The sequence below is a fragment of the Tamandua tetradactyla genome, chromosome 2 (assembly GCF_023851605.1).
Source record: "Tamandua tetradactyla isolate mTamTet1 chromosome 2, mTamTet1.pri, whole genome shotgun sequence".
Taxonomy (NCBI): Eukaryota; Metazoa; Chordata; class Mammalia; order Pilosa; family Myrmecophagidae; genus Tamandua; species Tamandua tetradactyla.
Window position 1 is genome coordinate 37,885,754 of NC_135328.1, and position 10,858 is coordinate 37,896,611.

The following is a 10,858-nucleotide window of genomic DNA, read 5'->3' on the forward strand; positions in this document are numbered from 1 at the left end:
CTGGAGCCAAAGCTCCTACTCTCCCTGGTCCCCACCCCTCAAACCCTCAATGCCCTAGAGCAAAGCACTGGAGTCTCAGGTGATCAGGTCAGGTTATTTTAATCATGGCCCTCTTTCCCAGGGCCTCTTTCTGGCTCAAACATTCAGTCTAATTTGAGGCTTCACTTTTCTGTCCACTTTAATTCAAAGTTAAAAATCAATAATAAAAACAATATATATGACTAATTAAACAACGTAGATGGCTAATTATCTTTTTGTTCTGCCATCTCCTAATGGTTGACAATGGGCAAGTTTTTAACCTCATTTCAGCTTTCATATCTGTAGAATGGGAACAATAATGAAACCCATGGGAACACATGGGAAAACTGTGAGGGTCAAATACTTTTTGTAAGGCTTATTTAACAATGTCTAAGTCAGAACCTACCCATGAATAGAAGCTATTATATAAAATGTCTGAATCATCGCTTTCCTTTTCTTCTGACAAATTCTTGAGAGATGGTGCCTGCAAGCTGATTTTCATAAAAGGAAACAACAATTTCACCCATGAATTTTCATGTTATTGCCTAAAATTAAAGTAGTAATTGTAGATCCGGTTTATTGTTTTTGGAACGTCTTTCAAAATGGACTTTCCCCTGCCTTATCAGACAATGTGGCCTATTCCATGTAATGCCCATAAATTGTGTTATATAGTGGTACTGAAATAAGGGCATTTAAGAATGGAGATGGAAAGGAGACAGAAAAAGAGAGAGAGAGAGAGAGAGAGAGAGAGAGAGAGAGAGAGGGTGAGAGAGAGAGAGAGAGAGAGAGAGAGAGAGAGAGAGAGAGAGAGGGAGGGAGGGAGAAGGATAGAAGAGAAAAGATCAAGAGAGAAGCAGAAAAATAAGGGAAGGAAAAAGAAGACAGGGAAAGAATGAAGCATGAAGAGCGCTGAAGAAAATGGGAGAAAAAACACAGACAGAAAGAAGGCAGACCAGGGAATGAAAGGAGAAAGCTGAAAAGAAGGAGAGTGAGCAGAAAAAGAAAACATGAGGAAAAGGAGATCCAGACTCATTGGCAGAGTAACTCCTGTGTAAACGGGCCTGCTCCACCTTGGCTGGTGACTTCAGCAATGATCTTTCAAAGCAAGGGGTCCAGTTGTGCTCCACTGACTGCCTGCTCTCCTGTGCCTGCTGGGTGGACAGCCATGTTCTCTGCAGGCTAGAACAGGCAAGAGATACTTCTTTTTATCTTGTCTAACAACTTGTCCTTGGAAAGGCTGCTTCTTGTTCAGGCCTTTCAACTTTTTGAGAAGAAAGAAAATAATAAAGGAGAAGAATGGAGATTCTTTTATATATTTGCTGAAAATGACCATGAAAAAGAAATGTTTCCAAGTCAACAGCTCTTTTATGGAGCTTTCCAATCCTTCCGCATCACCAGTCAGGCCAACCCGATGCTGCCTCCTCTACCTTGGGGATTCCTTCAGAGCTTGATGTGGTTCCTTTATCCCAGTGATGACAAACAGATGTTTGTGAAATGAATGGGGCTACTTGCCTACTACCCTTTCGAGCTTAGTAGAGAGCAGCAGATTAAGCTAATACATTTTGTAGAACTTTGACTTAAGTAGACCTAAGCAAGCATTTTACTCAATGAAAGATGAAAGGATGGAGGTTCAGAGAGCAAAATGATTTGCTCCAAATCACACTTTTGGTTGGCAGCAGAACCCAAGCAACTTTCTATTTAGGCCTCCTCTTCCGGCACTGCCCTCTCCTTTGAATCCTGTTGATCAGTCCGTACAACCAAAGAAAGCAAAAATTCCTGTTCTTAATACAGTTATATCACAATTATAAATGGAATGTTTTCCTGACATTTAAATGCCTTATATTTTATTTAAATATACCTAAATGCACATCCTCTTCCTATGAAAGCTATTACTACTATTACTTAATAGCCATTATAGAAAAGACTTTCAAGGATTCTGTAATTTATTCTTAAAATATATGCACACACGCTCACACAGAATTTTCTATATGACAATCTTTTTCATAGTGAGGCCATAAATATTGTGTCCACAAATACTTGTGTCCATAAATATTGTAGCATGATAATCTTAAGTAAAGATCACATTTCTACCATATTCCATCTATTGATAAACATTTCACACCCATGTTCTCATTTTTATACACTCAGTACCCATTTAAGAGATGAAGGAACTGAGATGAAGAAACTCGTTTGAGAGATGCAGAAACTGAGACATAGAGAATTTGGGAGGCTTGGCCGAGAATGGAAGTTAGAGCTAAAAGACCAGAGGGCATCTAGCTATTGATTTGGAAGCAGTGAGAATTACAGAAATTTGGGAAAACAGACAAACCTGGTTTTAGATTCTCCTCCAGAATTCATTAGCTTTATGACTTTGGTCAAATTTCTGAGCCTTAGTTTTCTCATAGATGAAATGGAGATAATAAGGACTTGAACTTGATAGAGTTGTTGCAATAATTAAAGGCTCTGAATGCAGAGTTCTTAATACATAGTAGGTGCTCAACACTTCAGCTTTATTATTTGGTGTAACCTCCCTTTCCCAGGCAATTATTGACGGTTCATCTTATATTTCACTGTATTTCTCCACTTCATCTTAGACATGCAGGCAAGACTAAGTTTCTGTCCTCGCAGAGGAAATGTGTTTTTACATTTGATAACAGTTAACCTGCCATTTCGTTCTGCAGAGCATAAACCCATCTACTTCTCAGTTTAAAAATGATCACTGCTGATTCATGCCTTTGCCTCATCACTTCTTTAATCCCATTTCCCCTTCAGGGGAATGAATTTTCTGCCAGATAGTCTCCTCTAAAAAAGCTGTTATATTTGTGATTTTTTAATTTTTATGTTTCAGCAAAGCTGGGCTTTCTCTTTTAAAGAAACATAAAACATCAGCATCTCTGCTTCATCTTGAGGATAGCTGGGGCACCAAAAATAGTCAAGAAATAAGCTAAAGTTCTGATTTTCCAAGGGATAAATGCAGACAGCGGCTTCCCTCAGGTTCTTGGGAACTCTGGGTATCAGGAAAGTTGTCCAGTCTGGAGGGCGCGTACCAGACAGGATGCCCAGAGGCTGGATGTTTAGACTCAGCTCTGTCCCTAATTGAGGCTTTGACCTTGGAGGATAAGGAATGTCTTCTCGGTGGGCCTCAGCTTCCTCCCCTAAGTGAGGAGGGAGTTGAATATCTCTAAGATATTTTTAGCCCTTCCATGTTATTAGTTCTGTCACTGAAATTCCATCCAAACCCAAAGGAATTCATTTTAGTGATTGCACTCCAGGCACTGTGTGGCTGTGGGAGGGATAACGGAGAGGGGTGGGGTGGGATGGGGGTGGGGGCATGGCCATTGCCTTTTAAATCAGTCCACACGTTGATCCCTAACTGCCTAATTGTCAATAGAGTTCTTTCAACCAATCTTCAAATGGACTGAATAATAAATTAGACGTGTCCATATCTAAAGGTATGTATTAAATGGAAATGTTTTATAGACCATAATTGTACATGGGCAATACAGTGAAAGCTAGCTCACCTGCCACTCCACAACCAAAATGCTTTATTACCTGGCAAGGCAACATTTGCATGGCCTACATTCTGTTCTTATGCAAAAATGAAAATTAAAAAAGGTGAGCACTCAACGAGCTGATACCCTGGATTTATCTTGAGAAAATAGATTCCAGATATGCCCTGGGGTCAGTGCAGATTTAACTCAATTCCTTCTGTAGCCTTCTACAGTATTATAGCAGTGTTTAGCAATGGACTAAAGGAACTGCAAAATTCTGGAGTGCTTGCTTATTTGACAAAAGAGAATATGAGGAGGTTCGGCTCTAGTGATAGCATGACATTACTAATAAGAACGAATTGCTCATAATTCTTTTTAAAATTATAAAACATTTCCTGTGCATTCATTTTGTGACCTTTACAGCAATTCCCTGAAGTAGGAAATGCATTGCTATTTTCAGTGTACAGATGAGAAAACAGAACTACACAGAAAAATAATTGCAAGATTTTTCTCAGCTCTTCTTATGTATGATTTTATTTAATTGCTGTGCTGAGCATGTGAAGTAGACATTGTGATCCCCATTTCAAAGAAGAGGTAACTGAGTCTCAAAGAGGTTAGGGAAAATGCTGGGACAGTAGGTTTTAACACTCAGAATCATTCAACCCTCTCAAATCCATGTTCTTAACTGTGTTTTTTCCCTATTTAATGATTCCTCCAAGATTTCACATCCAGTATCATGACAGAACTGCAATTACAGCCCAGTTATCTGGCTTTTGCTACTCTTTGATACTTTGCTCTCTCTCATTTATTGCATGGCATGTCTTTGGAAATCAGTAAGAGTTATACATCATGCTTTGCATTTCTCTATTAACCAGAACTTTTTATTTCCTGGCCATTCCTGATAACAGAGAGTTTACTTTTAATTTTGTGCAAGTCAGTAAAAGGCAAAAGGGAATTGAAAGTGAATTATTATTCAGTGCATTGAATGTCTGCCTCCTGGTGTGCTGTGGTTCCAGAAATGCAGAATAACTTGGATAGGAAAAGGCTTGGGTAAAACTCATTAATATATTTAGCTTAACCAAATTAAAAGGAAAACCTACTTAGATTTCAAGGAGAATGAAGCAGGGGTGGGGGTGGGGGTTTTACGCACCTGCTTTTCTAGTGCCAGGTTCCAAATTAACCTTAAATCTCTCTTGCATTGTCTTATTTTCTCCAGCCCCATTGACACATTCCTTGTTTGGGTCACCATCACCTCTGACCTGAATCATGCGACATCTTCTGAAATGGCTTTCTAGTACCAGCTATTGTCTCCTTCAGTTCATGACTTACACAGCAATCAGAGTTCTTCTCCAAACACAAATGCCTCACTCCTACTTAAATCTCTCCAAAATCTCCCCATTGCAGGCCCAAATCCTTACCCTGACATCTCTCATGGTCTTGCGTTCTCTGGGCCATCTCCCACTCATCCCATCTCTTCCACCCGCTGGATTTCCCATGTGTCAGGTTGCTTTTTGGCCCAGTGCATGTGCACATTTCTCCCTTTCCCTGGAGCCTTCAGATTCTTCTCTTTCTACCAACTCTTATCACCATCCCCCCACTCCTCACCCCCCCCCACATATATATCACATACCCAGCCCCACCTAAGACCCCTCAACCTCAAATTGCACATTCCTTACTTAGGGAAGCATTTCCCATCTCTGTGACTGGGCCAGAACACTCTGATTCATGTTCTTAAACAGCTTCTTCCTTTGTTTGTAATGCTTTTCATAATTGCAATTATTTTATAGTATACTTATTTGTTTATTTGCTATCATACTCACCAAACTGTAAACTGTAGAGGGACATGTCTTCCCCATGTAAGTATACCTCATGTCTGGCATGGGGCTTAGTATGTACTAGGTGCTTGATGAAGCTATATTTATTTGCTGTATGAATAAGAAAATTATTCAGGGTAATGTAGTCTTATCTTCATCTTGGTTAATTCCATCCTAGAACACAGAGGTCATCTGATCTGCCTCTATCAGTCTACCTCCCCTCACTCTAACGTCTTCTCTTCCAATATTTACATATTCACTTCCAAGATGCTACTAATTTGGATTTGGCTTTAGCCATTCTAAGGTTACAGTGAAAAAATAAAATAACTTTTATTATTTCATCCATTTACTTTCCTTCTTTCTTCTCAACCCCCATCTTCTTTTTCTGATCATTATTAACACAGTGCATCTGGCCTATAGAGAAGAAAATGTATAATTAAAAAGAGCAGACCTGCTTAGCAAGTATTTGGACTATCAGTTTATTTATGCCTAGACAGTGAATAGATCAAATAGGTTATGTCTACAGAAAAGTGCTACGTTTTGAGGTGATATAAACATTTAAAAGGATCTTTGAAAGACAGAATATTCCCTGATTGAAAAGTTGTTCTTCCTTTCCTATTTTTTTCCTTTGCAAAGAAATATTGTTTTCAAAACATTTTATACCTTCTTAACAGCCAAAAGGTTAAGCAGCCTCACACATTTTTTCCTCTGGGGTGTTCATATCTACCAAAGTTAATGGATGGAAAATTAATGTTTCTCTCCAAATGTTTTCACAAACACAAAGTAAATAGTAGATTCTGCCAGGATGTGAGTATAAATCTGCCCTTAGGAAATGGCTTCTGTCACTATTACCCACATCATTTAGCCTAAATCCAGAGACTGGACTAATTATCATGATAATTAAGGAAATGTGGACATTGTTCCCTCAAAGGCCATACTGAGCAGCACAACTGACCACACCCTTTGATCAATTGTCCATCTCTCTGTTGTTTTTATGCCAGGTAGACTTAGTTTCACTTGCATACACCACAATTTGCTTTTTAAGTAGTGCTTTCCAAATATTGTTACGCAAGTCCACGCAAATTGAAATATTTCCTAGGCAAGTAATATGGTTTAATTATGAATCACTTCCCAAGAAATAGATTGCAGCTAAAGCCCATATGTCCACAAAACGGATGGACTGTCATCAATTTGTGCATTAGGAATCTGTATTTGCTTCTGTCTTCAAAGATTATCATTCAACTGTCATTGATTATAAGGAAGAGTACATCAACATGTCCCTCAAGTAAAATGCAAGATGTGAGGAGTTTAAAATTTGCAAATAGATACTGATTTAATAAACCTATAAAAAGCCATACTCACATAAGGTATGGTAAGGATGATTCAAATGTAATGGGGATTTTTGCTGGAGGAATGTTTTGTGTCCTGGTTTTTCTGAACCCCAACTAACCACCATCAGGTTTACTAAGCAAGAATAGAGCTAACCATAGCCACATTTAATGGAATTTACTGAGGACCAGACACTATTCCAAATACTGTACATGATTTAACATATTTGATCCTCATGAAACTCACAGATACAGGATACTATTACTGTTTCCATGTAATAGTTGAAGAAACAGAGGCACAGAGAGATTAAATGACTTGACCAAAACCACACAACTAATTAATACCAGTTTCAGGATTCAAATCTTTGCAGGATGTCTCTTGAACATATCTTTTGAACATTGATCTATACTGTTAGGGAAGTTTCATAAAATTAAAACCTTTAATTGTCCTTGTTGGAGGATCTGCCTTATGGTCTGCCTTACTTTCCTAACCTAGGGACCAGCAGGAGCCATACACATGGAGCCTAAATATTCTGAGGCCTATGGCAAGCTCAGAAGGTACCTCTCTGGCTTTTTTTACTTTTATCATCACAATCTACTCTTTGTTTTTCTTTTTTGTGAAAGATAACATAAAAACAAAAGCAATAAATTCCAAAGCACATCGCAATTAGTTGTAGAATAGATTTCAGAGTTTGATATGGGTTACAATTCCACAATTTTGGGTTTTTACTTCTACCTGCTCTAAGATACTGGAGACTAAAAGAAAAATCAATATAATGATTCAGCAATCATACTCATTTGTTAAATCCTACTTTCTCTTTAAAACTGCAACATTACCTTTGATCTTTCTCCCAGCTTTTAGGGATATCTGGGCTAAGCACATTCTAACTTTTTCATGCGGGAAGGAGCTGTCAATATTATGGGATAGGGGGATGGAACTAGTTGATGTTCTGGAAGGGCTGCTCTGCATTTCAGGACTTACATGGTCCAGGCACTCATCTGGAGGTGGTAGTTTTCTGGAAAGTAACCCTAGTTCATGGAAACTTTGTAGAATCTTATATAATGCCATATGTGTTCTTTAGGATTGGCAGGAATGGTTTTGTTTGGGGTTTGGCAAGCTATGATAGGTAGCGATATCTAACTGGAGCTTGTGTGTAAGAGTAACTTACAGAGTAGCCTCTTGACTCTATTTGAACTCCCTCAACCACTGATATCTTATTTGTTACACTTCTTTTTCCTCCTTTTGGTCAGGATGGTGTTGTTGATCCCATGGTGCCAGGACCAGGCTTATCTCTGGGAGTTATCTCCCATGCTGCCAGAAAGACTTTCACCCTTGGATGTCATGTCCCATGTAGGGGAGGAGGGCAATGATTTCATTTGTGGAGTTGGACTTAGAGAGAGACACCACATCTGAACAACAAAACAAGTTCTCTGGAAGTAACTCTTGGGCATACCTATAGGTAGGCTAAGCTTATCTGCTACATACGTAATAATCACATGAGCAAGCCTCAAGATCGAGGGCTTGGCCTATTGATTCAGGTGTCCTTAATGTTTGACACAGTATCAGGGATTTCCTTGGTGTTAAAGTTTAATAGTTCCATATGTTTTTCTCCCATCCCTCAAGAGAATTTGCCAAAACTTTTGATTATCTGCTTAATATACTCTGGGATGTATCTATGCATTACTTTAAGCTGTACAGGATTAAAGGCCCTCATTCTGGGCTCCTTGCATTTGGAGTGTTTAAATCAGAAAATTTAGGTTCTGGACAAAATAAAACTTTCTTCCTTCGGTCTCAAAGAGTAGATGAAATTCTAAAATACAAACCATGTCTATCTTAGCCCTCTGTTCTGAACTACCTTTATCTCACCTGATCAGCTTCATTCTTATCTCTAAATACCGGGTTATACCTATATAAAACAGCCCCTAAAAATTCAGAAATAAATTGCTGCTCTGGACTAAAGGTGACTGCTGTAAGAGCTTACAATCTAGGCCACTATCTTCTTATAAGTATTTTCTAAATAAGACCATACAATATTTGCTCTTTGTTTCTGATTTATTTTGCATCACCAAGTGCCCACAGGTTCATTCACAACATCGTATGTCTCACAACTTCATTCCTTTCTGTAGCAGCACGATATTAAACCGTATGTATAAACCATCTTTTGCCAATCTACTTCTCAGTCAGCACATCCTTCAGTGACCTCCATTCGTTGGGCATCATGTATGATGTCCAAAATCAACAGTCCAACAACACTCTCAGTTTTTGATAATTTCATTGTTCCCAAGAGAAATATAACCAATAAACACACCTCACCAAATAGAAAATCCAAACCTCCCCTAAACTCTTATTCCTTCCCCCATTATTTACCCCTGGTATTGAGGTGACACTGTTGATGTTTTCCTGTTAAACATAGCCACAGCATGCACTAGTCATTTTCCCCATCTACCCCCAAATTATACTCTCGTTGTACAAGATTCATACTTTTGCAATAGTTCATGCTAGAACTTATTTATATTTGTACTGTTAATCAGTGGGACACATGGGTCTATGAAACCCCTTTCAATCATGTTCACTACAATATGATAATATTACTTATGGACCCACTAGTGGACCTCCTTCACTTCTATCTATTCCCTTACATGTAAGTTCAACCTCATTAGCTAATCTTCCACCTATCTCTAGCTTTTGTGTATCTCTAGGTGTCCTATATTCTGTATTATAAGCCTCTGATATTACCTTTACCATGGTCATAAAAGTGGCATCACATAGTATCTATCCTTTTGTGTATGGCTTATTTCACTCAGCATTATGTACTCAAGCCTCACCCATCTTGTTATGTGCTTCAGGTCATCAATTCATCTTACTGCTGCATAATATTGCATCATATGTATATGCAGAATTTGTTAATCCACTCATCTGTTGATGGGCACTTGTATTGTTTCCATCTTTTGGCAAATGTGAATAATGCTGCTATGAACATAAGCGTGCAAATGTCCGCTTGTGTCATTGCTTTCACCACTTCTTGGTACATACTGAGTAGTGGTATTGCCATGGGGCAACTCGATATTTAGTTTTCTGAGAAACTGCCAGAATATCTTCCATAACAGCTATACTATTATAAGTGTCCCAGCTTCTCCATATCCTCTCCAACATTTGTAGTTTCTATTTTGTTTATGAGTAGACATTTTTATAAGCGTGAGGTGGTACTTCATTGTAGTCTGGATCTATATTTCCTTTATAGCTAATGAAAATGAGCACCTCTGCATGTACTTTTTAGCCATGTGTATTTGTTCTTCAGAAAAATGCCTATACATATCATTAGCCTATTTTATAATTGTGTTGTTTGTTCTTGAGTTATGTGATTTCTGTATGTATACAGGATTTCCAAATATTTTCTCCCATTGAGTTGGCTGCCTTTTCACCTTTTTAACAAAGTCTTTTGAGGCAGAAAAGCATTTGATTTGTGGGAATTCCCATTTATCTGTTTTTTTTTTTTTTTGTAGCCTGTGCTTTGGATGTAAAGTTCAAGAAGCTACCTTCTATTACTAGGTCTTGAAGATGTCTGCTTACATTTTCTTCTCGGAGTTTTATAATTCTTATATTTAGGTGTTTGATACATTTTGAGTTAATTTTTGTATAGGGTATAAGGTAAGGCTGTTGATATCCAGTTCTCTCATGGCCGTTTATTGAAAAGAATATTTTGTCCCAGTTCAGTAGATTTGGGAGCCTTGTTGAAGATCAGTTAACTATAGATTTGGGGATCTATTTCTGTGTTATTGAAATGATTCCATTGGTCAATACTTCTATCTTTGTGCCAGTTCCATGCTGCTTTGACCACTGTGGCTTTATAATAAGTTTTAAAATCAGTAAGTGTTAATCCTCACATTTTGTTCTTTTTTTTTTAGGATATTTTTAGCTATTTGGGGTCTCTTTCCAGATGAATTTGGGAACTAGCTTTTCCAAGTCTTAAAAGTAGATTGTTGGAATTTTGATTGGTACTACGTTGAATCTGTTGATCAATTTGAGTAGAATTGACATCTTAACTACATTTAACTTTCCTGTCCATTATCAGGGAATTCTTTCCACCTATTTGAATCTTCTTTGATTTCTTTTAGCAATGGCAAGTAGTTTTTCGTGTACAAGTCTTTTATGCCCCTAGTTAAGTTTACTCCTAGATACATGATTCTTTTAGCTGCTGTTTTGGAT